Raw genomic sequence first — 11895 nt, 5'->3', positions numbered from 1 at the left:
AACACAAAATAATGTTCTGCTGATTATTAACATATGCTTGAACGTCTAATTGGAATTTAACGTCAGAGGATGGAATTAAACCTAATAACTGGCATAGTTGAATTGTATGGGCTTATTTAATTTCACATGAATATAATATTATCTAAATAAGAATTTATGCTTAATAATAGTTTCTATCAAAGTGGTCTATTTATTTGGACTCAATGAAAATTCTTAATACTTTGTACATGGGAAATAAATCTTACATGGATTGAGAGTTATGATTAATAGATAGATTCCACCAAAGTGGTCTGTTTATTTGAGTCATTAAAATGTTCTCAATGTACCATGTCTAAGTTGTCCGTAATAAGTGTATACTAGTGTTGGAGGTTTTCCTTTTGATACTAGTGATGCTAAATTAATTTATGAGATAAGATATTATATTTCAACCCAAAGGATGAAGTTTAATATCTTGGATTCTCATGTATATATATAAAACAAATAAATAAATAAGGATAATTTCATGTAAGAAGAGATTTTATGTCTCTTACCTAAAGGAAGGACACAATGTATGTCTTGTACTCTTGGATAATAAGGGGGAGGTTTTGTATCTCTTGCCTAAAGGTGAGGATGCAATGAATGCCTTGGACTCCTTGTTTTTTTAAAGGGGAGACAGTTACATTTTCTACTCAAAGGAGGGGTGCAATGGATGTCTTTGACTCTTTTGGTTTATATACGCTTGCCCATAATTTTATCTAATTTTTTTGTTATTCGTTTATACAGTTGTTAACAACATGACTACTCAATTGAATTCCATTGAACTCTGACTAGTAGCAACTACAAGAAGTGGGAACAGGATGTTGAAATAGTGTTAGGTCTGATGGACCTGGACATTGCATTGACTGAACAGAAACCTGTTGAACCTACAACTACTAGCATTGCTGATGAAAAGGCTAAGAATGTGAAATAGATGAAGGCTAACAAACTGAGCCTTAGGATCATGAAGAGATCCATTTTTTATCACATAAAGGGTGCAATTAAGGATAATGAAAATGCAAAAGATTTTTTGAGTGTCATTAGACAGAAATTCCTAGAATCTGATAAAGTTGAGAAAGGTAGCTTGATTAATTCCCTGTCTACCATAAAGTATGACCTTGTAAGTAGTGTTTGTGATCATATTATGAAATTTGTTAACATTGCTACCAAACTAAATAATTTAGGTGTAACCATTACCGATGATTTTCTTGTTCACCAATCCCTAAGGTCCCTTCCTGAGCAATTTAACCAGCTTAAGACAACCTATAATGCACAAAAAGATAAGTGGAATGTTGATGAGCTTATTAGAGGAAGGGAGGATCCAAAAGAAAAAAGTTGAGGGTGTAGTGAACTTTGTTAGTTCGTCTAGATCAGCTGATTATCCCTCTTATAAAAGAAAAGGTGGACCCAAATTCCATAAAAAGAAACATGATCAGTCTCATCGTCCAGGTGGTAATAGTGGTCATACTAATAAGCCTGGTATTAACCAAGGTCAGTCTCATAATCCTCTTAGTCCTCAAACTGCAATTAAGAAAGAAATCAAGTGCTTGGATTGCAAACAAGTAGGTCATAAGAAATCTGGTTGTCCTCTAAAAAAGAAACCAGGTAATCTTTTGGCTTTTGTCTGCTTTGAAACTAGTCTTGTTCATGTTCCTTTAAATTCGTGGTGGTTGGATAGTGGTGCAATTGTTCATGTAACCAATAACTTGTAGGATCTAGTAAGCAGACGGAAGCCAAAATAGGATAAAGCCGGTGTTGTTGTGGGCAATGGACTCAAAGCAAAAGTAGAGTTTATAGGGACATCTATTTTACCCTTTAAAAATAATTCTAGTATTCGTTTAGAAAATACTGTTTTTGTACTGTCTATGAGATGGAGATTAGTTTCGGTTTCACTTTTGGAAAAAGCTGGTTATTCAATTCAATAAAATAATGGTATTATTAAAATTTCCTATGATTCACATGTTGTTGTTGATTCCTTTTTAAGTGATGGTCTATATCGCTCGAATGTTTTGAATGAAATTTTTTCTCCAATGCATGTTGAAAATATTGCCCACAAAACGTCTGTTATAAGTAAAACGACTTACCTATTATGACATAGGCGTGTTGGTCATATTTCTAAAGAAAGAATTGAACGATTAGTAAAGGAAAATATTTTACCTATTCTTGATTCAAAAGATTTTGAAACTTGTGTGGATTGTGTTAAGGGTAAAATGACCAAGGTTAAGAGAAGGGGTTCCATTAGGAGCTCTGAACTATTAGAAATTATTCATACTGATATTAGCGGACAATGTACCTACTTTGACCAATCATAAGTATTTTATTACTTTTATTGATGACTTTTCAAGATACTGTTATATATATCTTTTAAAAGAAAAATTTGAAGCACTTGATAAGTTTAAAATTTACAAAACTGAAGTTGAAAAACAGCTTGGGCAGTCCATTAAGATAGCGAGCTCTGGTCGTGGTGGTGAGTAATATGGAAAATATGATGAGTCTGGCTATGTATGGGGCCTTTTGCTTTATTTTTGCAAGAATGTGGGATAGTAACATAATATACCATGCCAGTTACTCCTGAGCAGAATGGTGTGGCTAAAAGACGGAATCGTACTCTCATGGAAATGGTGAGAAGTATGATGTCAAGGACTAGGCTACCTGAGTATCTTATTATTTGGGGTGAAGCCTTAAAAACAACTAGTTATATCCTGAATAGAGTTTCTACAAAATCTGTCTTGAAAACTCTCTTTGAACTATGGACAACCCGAAAATCTAGCTTGAATCATTTTCACATTTGAGATGTCCAGCTGAAGTTCGTATTTATTCACCCACAGAAAAGAAAACTAATCCTAAAACTACCAGTTGTTTCTTTATAGGCTATCCTGATCACTCTAAAGGTTTTAGGTTTTTCTGTCTTGGGCGTGGCACTAGAATCGTTGAGTCTATTAATGCAAAATTTCTTGAGTATGATGTTTGTGATTGTGATTATTCATGTGGTAAGGAAATTGTATTGAAAGAGAAGTAAGTCATTGTCCATGTACCTGTTATACATGAAAAGGTGGTAAACTAACTTATTCATGAGGGGGAGAATCAAAGGAACAACGACGAAGATCTCGTAGTTCCTGAACAAAATGTACACAATGAGCCATTCCGCAGGTCACAAAGAAAAAGAAGGTCTGCCATCTCTGATGATTTTATCGTGTATTGTAAGCACGTGATTTTTGCCCAATGAAAGAATTACTCCCAAAAAAAAATCAAAATAAAACGATTTTCCTTGGTGTGCAATTTTGAGAATTTTTGTGACATTTTGGATAATTATTTGTATTTGTCTGTGCATGTTTATTTGTTAAATTAATAAAAAAAATATAAAAATATGTCGCATTTGCATTTAGGATTTAATTCTACAATTAGGAATAATTAAGTTTGTTTTACAAGAATGAAAATTACAAAAATATGCATCGTTTGCATTTTTAGCATTCAATGTCAGATTGTGCAATTTTGTTTTAATAGGTGTTTAATTATGTATGATATTTGTCGCTAGGAATTAATTAGTATTTTTTATAAGTTAATTTAGTTTATAATTTAATTTAGAATTTTAGTTTTATTAATTAGAAAGTAAAAGAAAATAGAGCAAAAATATAAAGAAAATCAGAATTGGGCCTCTTCTTCAATTTCAGACCACAGGCCCAAAAAATACCCAACCTTCCCCTACGACCCGGTTCATTTCAAACTGGGTCGACCCAGTCCATAACCCAAAGACCCAACACCCCTATCTTCCCATTTTTTTTCCATTTTTTATTTTTTAGAAAACCCTAACTTAAACAAAACCTAAACTATCCGCCCCCCTCCCCTCTTCTTCTTCTCCTTCCAAACCTTCCTCCCATGGCTGCCTTTGCTGCGTTTTCTTCTTCTTCTTCTTCTACTTCTCCAACTCCAGCTCCAAACGACCTCGCCATTCCATGGTTGCCCTCGTTGCTTTCCCCCTCACGCCTCACCTTCAACACACACCACACATACACACACATACACAACACACACACAACAAACGTACGAAGCAAACGACCACCCTCGAAGCTCGGCCATGGACGACGTGAAGCAGCTCCCATGGATTCCCCATCTTCATCTTCTTCGTCTTCACCTTCTTTGTCGTCGTCACGTCGCCGGAAAACCTTCGTCGAAACCCAGCTCAACCAAGCCAGCCCGTCGCTGCTGCTGCGTTCTTGTTTCTTCACTGCTGCTGCCCGATGCTTCTGCTTCTTCCAGCTTCACCACTGCGGGTCGCTGCTGCTTCTCCTCCTTCTGCCATGGCTGCGTCTTCTTCTTCGTTCTCCTCGCGACTGCCACGATCAATTGCTTCTTCTTAGGTCGTCTTTGTCGTCGAGCTATTTTGGTGCAATATTTGTTTCCGGGCAGATTTGTTTTCGTTCGAGTTCATCGTCGTTCCGATCCGGTTAGTTGGTTTAAGTTTTATTTTTGTCCGTAATTTGTTTTATATTTTCGGATCTGAAATTAGATATGTTTGATATTAATTTCATGTTTATCGTTTTTTTATTTTATTTTTTCAGTTTGTCTCATTTTTTTTCTTGTTTTTATTTATTAAAAGAAATTGTTAGTTTAATTTTAATGTTATTAGATTCAAATTGAAATTTAATTAATTAGTTTTTTCATGTTTGTTCATGTGTTTTTATTTATTAAAAGAAATTGTTAGTTTAATTTTAATGTTATTAGATTCAAATTGAAATTTAATTAATTAGTTTTTTCATGTTTGTTCATGTGTTTTTATTTATTAAAAGAAATTGTTAGTTTAATTTTAATGTTATTAGATTCAAATTGAAATTTAATTAATTAATTTTTTCAGTTTGTTCATGTGTTTTTATTTATTAAAAGAAATTGTTAGTTTAATTTTAATGTTGTTAGATTCAAGTTGAAATTCAATTAATTATTTCTTCTTCGGTTTGTTTTTATTCGTTTAAAAGAATTTAGTTGTAATATAGAAATATATCAGTTTAATCGCTTGAATCATCCATGTTTGTTGTTTAATATAGATTTAATTCATGTTCATTTTTCGTTTGAAGTTCGTTTTTAATCTAGTGATTTAATGTGAGTTTATGTTTTGGTTTTTAATTTTTTGATTTAGTTTGAATCATGTATCTTTGTTGTAATTTTATTGGATTTAATTTGAAGATCAATTGATTATTTGAGTTTAGTGATTTGAATCTGTTTATTTATTTTGTTTAAGTTTAATTTGAATTTGAGCTCATGGTTTGAATATATTTGTTTGTTATTGTTGGTGAATCTAAAAATAGGTTTGTTATTTAAAAACATTGTTCAGTCAAAATAATTCAAGTTGTTTCTTTGTTGTTCATCATTTAGTTTGAATTTGTTCATAAAATTTGATTAGGAATTGGTTATAGCTGCTATATTTTGGTTAGTATTGATTAGGTGAATTGGTTATAGCTGACGGGGTAGATTGGTGAAATGCAGTATTTTCAGGGTTAAAATGGTAATTTCAGTAAGGTCGGAGGGGTATTTATGGAATTGAAAATCTGAACAATTGTTTATTTTGAGTACTCTGTCCATTAAGATTAAATAATATTTTAATAATATTAAAATAATTCATAATGGGAGATAAGACATAATGGTGGGGAATAATGCATTTGTTTAATCAATAATGGGGGGACAAGACATAATGGTGGGGAATAATGCACTTGTTTAATCAAAAATGGGGAACAAGACATAGTGGGATTGCGAGGCTCAAGAAAAGTTGATTAAATAAATAATAATTGTATTTTTTATGTAGTAGTGGGTTTGGTAAGAGAAAGTGGTTGTTTTTATTATTTGATTAGTTGATTAAAGAGTTTGGGATGGGAGATAAATATGATAGACTTGAACATATTTTAGGGAGGACAGAGGAGATAGAGAAAAAAAAGGGAGCTGAATATTGAAGAGAGAGAAAAAAATTCCGAAAATATTAACACTTCCAAAAATACAAATAAAAACATTCTGGAAATTAAAAGAGAGAGTAGTATACACCTGATATACAATTTAAATATTCTGATATATGGATTCAGAAATTAAGGGTTGAACATTAATTAGTCTTTCAAATCTGAAAAGATTCCCTTGGCTTCTGTCCGTTGATTGTTGTCGGTGTTTCTGGATTTTTATCTTGATTTTAAAATCTGTCACTGGTTGTTACTGGTTGCTGGTTGTTACTGGTTGTTGGGTGTAGCTGTTGTTGTATGCTACTGAATTTATGCTGATCTCCCTTTTCTTTTGCTTCCAATATCAGGTACACAACTGACACGCTGGTTACTGTAAACTGAAACATGAAGCATGAATACGAAATGAAAAGTTGAAGTTCTGAATTTATTTTGATTATGTTCTGAATTTTATTTGTATATATAAATTATCTAGCTTACTCTAATCAGAATCATGTAGCTGTTTAATATATATAGTGGAACATCTGACGATAGCTTAGCGGATGAACTATCTAGGTATTGCCTAAAAATAAATAAATGGTGTAGTAACTCTGTCTAATTAATTCATTATTGTTGGATGATTATCATGTCTCAAAAGTATGTTAACTGATTTAGACTATTCTTAAATATTCAACACTTAGTTCATTAAACGAATAGACCGTTTCGGTACTTGTAGGAATATTGTTTAGCTAAATACTATTGGTTAATTTCAGCATGTAAATGGTCTAGGATTAAAATTAGATTGCCAAGTTTTTTTTTTAATTTGACAAACTGTGAACATACCTAGTATAATGTAATTAGGTAGTAACATGAGAATAATATGGCCCAGGTCCAGTTTTGTGCCATACACATCGGGCTTGGGCCCCCATTGACAGCGGACTGCCTTGCTTGCATCATTTTCAGATTTTATGAATCATATTCGAAATCCAACTATAACAACTCAAGTATGTAAATAAATTAAGACCTTTTCTCTTTCATTTTGTAGAGACAAATTTAATAGAAAAAATGTAGGCATTTTAGGATTGTCCTTTTAAAATAAATGAGATGAGCCTCGCCCAATAAAACGCACCAACTGCGGGGCCCTCAATAAATGTTTAATTAAATACTTAGATTTCGAGATGGGCCGTTTAGCAAATTTCACGGCCTTCTCCAAAGTAATAAAGCATTAGATTCTTTAGGCACAATTTTAATAATACTACATCCCTAAACTCGGGTGCGCATTTATGCGACCCAAATCCAAATCCCAAAACATTGAATAAAAATGCGTTCCGGATCGCGGGTGCATTTCATGTGACGCAATCCAAAGACATATTTTTAAACGATGTTCATATTCTTTTAAAATATAATAATAAAAGCGGTAAAGAGTTAAAATTTGCACATAGCTCATAATTGTATAAAATCAGATAAACAAGCCGAATATGACAGTTGAGCGACCGTGCTAGAACCACGAAACTCGGGAATGCCTAAGACCTTCTCCCGGGTTAATAGAATTCCTTATCCGGATTTTTGGTTCGCGGACTGTAATACAGAGTCATTCTTTTCCTCGATACGGGATTAAATTGGTGACTTGGGACACCCTAAATCTCCCAAGTGGCGACTCTGAATAAATAAATAAATCCCGTTTCGATTGTCCTTTAATTGGAAAAACTCCTTCACCCCTTGCGGGGACGGAAAAAGGAGGTGTGACATATATGTGACTGGAAATCTTAGTGATACTAGAGAGTTGACTGATCCTTTATCATATGCTCAAGCTATTTCCTCTCCATATGTTGATAAATGGCGTGAGACAATGAAAGATGAAATGCACTTTATGGAACATAATAGAGTGTGGGAGTTAGTTGAATTGCCTATAGGCTTTAGGTCTATTAGTTGTGAATGAGTGTTTAAAACTAAAAGAGACTCCAAGAAAAATATAGACCGTTATAAAGGAAGGTTGGTTGCTACGAGCAACACTCAGAAAGAAAGTATTGATTACAAAGAAATATTTTCTCCTGTTTCATCCAAGGATGCATTTAGAGTTGTGATGGATCTTGTTGCTCATTTTGATTTAAAGTTGCACCAGATAGATGTTAAAACTGCTTTCCTGAATGAGAGTCTGCTTGAAGAAGTTTATATGGTTCAACCTGAAGGGTTTAAAGAAGCTGGTAAAAAATATCTAGTGTGCAAGCTTAACAAATTCATATATGGGCTTAAACAAGCCTCCAGGCAGTGGTACTTAAAATTTGATGAAATTATTACAAAATTTGAATTTGTGAAAAATAAGCTTGATGAATGTTTTTATCTTAAATAGCTCATGGTAGTTTCATTATTATGGTTCTCTATGTTGATGATATTCTGCTTGCCACAAATAATTTGGGCTTGATGAATGAGACCACATAATTTTTGTCTAGGTCTTTCGATATGAACGATCTTGGTGAAGCCTCTTTTGTTCTTGGGATAGAAATTAAAAGAGATAGGTCACGTGGTTTATTGGGTTTATCACAGCGTTCCTATATTGAGAATGTTCTTAAAACTTTCAATATGCAAGACTGTAGACCTGGTGTTGCACCTGTTGTAAAAGGGGATAAACTTAGTAAAGATCAATGTCCGAAAAATGAAGATGAAATGAGAACCATGAAAGATGTGCCATATGCAAGTGTTGTTGGTTGTTTGATGTACATACAGGTTTGTATAAGGCCTGATATTACATTTGGTGTTAACATGCTGGGAAGATTTTCTTCTAATCCTGGGTGAGAACATTGGGTGGCTGCAAAGAAAGTGATAAGATATTTACAACGCACCAAAAACTTCATGCTTGTATACAACAAGGTTGATGATCTGGATCTTCTTGTATATTCAGATTCTGATTTTGCAGATTGTCAAGACACTATGGAATCAACTTTTGGATATATTTTTATGTTGGGTGGAGGTGTTATTTCTTGGAAAAGTGAGAAACAGAGTATTACTGCTACATCTACAATGGAAGCTGAGTTTATTGTTTGTTTTGAGACTGCAACACATGCTGTCTGGATGAAGAATTTTCTTACTAAATTACAAATTGTGGATATTATATCTAAGCCGGTGACTATTGTCTGTGACAATAGAGCAGCCATGCTCATCTCTAAGAATAACAAGAGAACAAGAGGCTCTAAGCATGTTAGCCTTAATTTTTTTAAGGTTAGAGATATGGTAAAAAAAGGTGATATACGTATTGAGATATTAGCACAGAATCTATGTTGGCTGATCCATTGACCAAAGGTCTCAGGCCTGTAGTGTTTAATGAACATGCTAAAGATATGGGTATTTTAGAGTTTTTTGATGTGCTTTAGTCAGTGGAAGTTATTTCATAGCTACTGATTGAGATATTGCTTTTAATAATATGCAAGCTTGAGTTATTTTATATTTGTTATGCTTATTGACTAACATGATAATTTATTTATTTTTATTTTCAATTGGATATTGCATAAACTCATGATATCTTTGAGTTTTGCTGCTTGTTGCCTTGATTATCCTGGGTAAGGCACAAGGGAAACCTCCTAAGGTGATATGATTTTAGTGTCATTTAATTTGGAGGCTTCTAAGGTGATATGGTTATTATATCACTTGGAGGATTATTTCTTTCTAAGAGGTGTGGCTCTATTCACTTTGATTAGAAAGATAATATGCTTAGCACACATGTTTGATCCATGTTGATGGAAATTTTAGCATATGTGATCGTATATAGAATTCATACCTTAAAATGGTATGATGCCTGCTATGATTCATTGTTAGTCTTCTCTATTGAAATTGGATGGATTGTTATATGGGTCATTCTATCTTTGGCTATGTGAGTAGTGTGGCCACTGTAGAGTCTACAATCTTTTTTTCAAAATGATTTTCTTAAAACTCAAGTTTTTAAAATTATTTTCTTGTCCTCAATTAACGTTGGCGTCCAAGTGGAAGAATGTTGGAATTGGAACTTACGTTAATTGGTTAAAACCTGAAAGAATAGTGACGTGACCCAAGTGGTGGATAAATAAATGGCCTAATATTAAATATTGTGTGTGTGGATAAGTGAGACCCAATAACTATTGGCATGTGATGGGTTGACACTCTTTATAAATAGAGGTCAACCCCCATTTCCCTAGCTATTAGAAAACCCTAGCGTATTCTGCCTCTTGAATACGTGGTAACGGAAGACGTCCCATCAGTTAAGTTCTCCGGGCTGTGAGAGCGCGTAGCTAGTGGATCGTGAAAGTTGGTCTCAAACTTAATCGTCATTTGTTTTTGCTGCTGAATCCATAGAGTTTAACGGTACGCTTCCTTAAACGCTAACTCTATATTGATTCTGGAATTGTGTCTTAATCTCTATTATGGTTACGAGTTAATTATTTTACATATCGCACTTCCACATAAAATAAGCAACTTCTAATATATGTATTGACAGCTAGTTTGACCTTTTTTTACCGATTATTTGGATTTGTTTTAATGAATATTAAGATGTTAAAACAAAATGGGGATTTAGAGACGAGTTAGTTCTAGATTATAATGGTCTTTTGTAACTTCTCACCGAATGAAGAGAGGAATAATGGTATCTCGTCAGCTCACATAAGTCATTTAGTAAATACTTACTCGAATCGAGTATTTTCCAATAAACTAATGAATACAAGTATATTTTTTATACACACATTATGTGATGTGTATTTTCACCTTAATTTTTAAGTAACCATGATTACGTGATGTGTATTTTTAGAGGCCGAGTCAAAATTTGAAGTTTACAGGTTCAGAATTCTAGTCGGTTTTAAGTTATTGAGTTCTACATTAATAATTCATACATATTCAATGAGTTTCTTAACATAAACACAATTTTAAATCAAAGTTATTGTGTTCGATCGAACCCACAAATTAAAGGCTAGCTCTGCCCCGTGTATTCTCGCCTTAATTTAACTGTTAAAGTTAAATTCATCGATTTGATATAAACAACCCAATGGGTTCATTATTTACTGCTTCACTCAATCTATGATGTTATATCAAAATTAAAAGAGTGAAGTAAGAGATGGTAGGTCATGTTAAGTTGTTAATCACACTAGTCGCTCTTTTTTCCTTTGAGAAATTTTTATTGTATCATCGAGGCCAAGAGAATGCAGTCTATAGATTCTTAGCGACCGGCCTGCCCTTCCCCAGCCGGCAAGCTTTTCAGTTTCCGCCTAATACGGCCACTAGCAAAATGTTAAAAACCCGCCTTGGATGATCTCTGCCGTAAGGTCACCCCTTGTCAATAAAACGACACGACTCTTCCCTTGTATAGCAAATTAACCAGTGGGACAAAAGGGTAACAACGTTTAACAATCTAACTGGAAATTAAATGCAAAGTTCTAAATTTAAGTTAAAAATAAGTCTGCTGTCTTTCATCTGCCGTCCCGTCACTTTCCTCAATTTCTCTTTGTGGAATAATATGAACGATTGCTAGCACAAAAAAAAGAAAAAAAAGAACGATTATTGGAGCTCGAAAATTCACCTACGAGTCAAGACAAAATTCATTACTACTAGTGTAAATTGCTGTTGGAATCAAGTTACCGTTATGGATCTCTTGTGATTTTTTAATTTATTGTGCGCCATTTACTTAACATTTCTATAGAATTTTCACACATACTATTTAACACTATAAATTTTAAGATAAAAATTATGGAATAGCAAAGAAATGTGTGAAACGAGGAAAAAGTAAGCACGGGGCTTTCTTATGTTATTTTTATTAATTTTATTTAGTCTATGTTTACCCTTAAAAACAGGTAACAATTGAATTTATAAGTAGTTTTAAGGATATGTGGATTAATTCAATACAAATAATAAATAGCGTTAGATTAAACTGATAAGGACGTAATAAATTGTCAAACCAATTAAGGGGAGTGACTCCGAACTCAGTAACAGGTGAATGAAATGTCTGCCTTCG

This window comes from Nicotiana tabacum, chromosome 6 (assembly GCF_000715075.1).
Source record: "Nicotiana tabacum cultivar K326 chromosome 6, ASM71507v2, whole genome shotgun sequence".
Taxonomy (NCBI): domain Eukaryota; kingdom Viridiplantae; phylum Streptophyta; class Magnoliopsida; order Solanales; family Solanaceae; genus Nicotiana; species Nicotiana tabacum.
The sequence above is the reverse complement of the archived record's forward strand: the minus strand, read 5'-3'. Positions refer to the sequence as shown.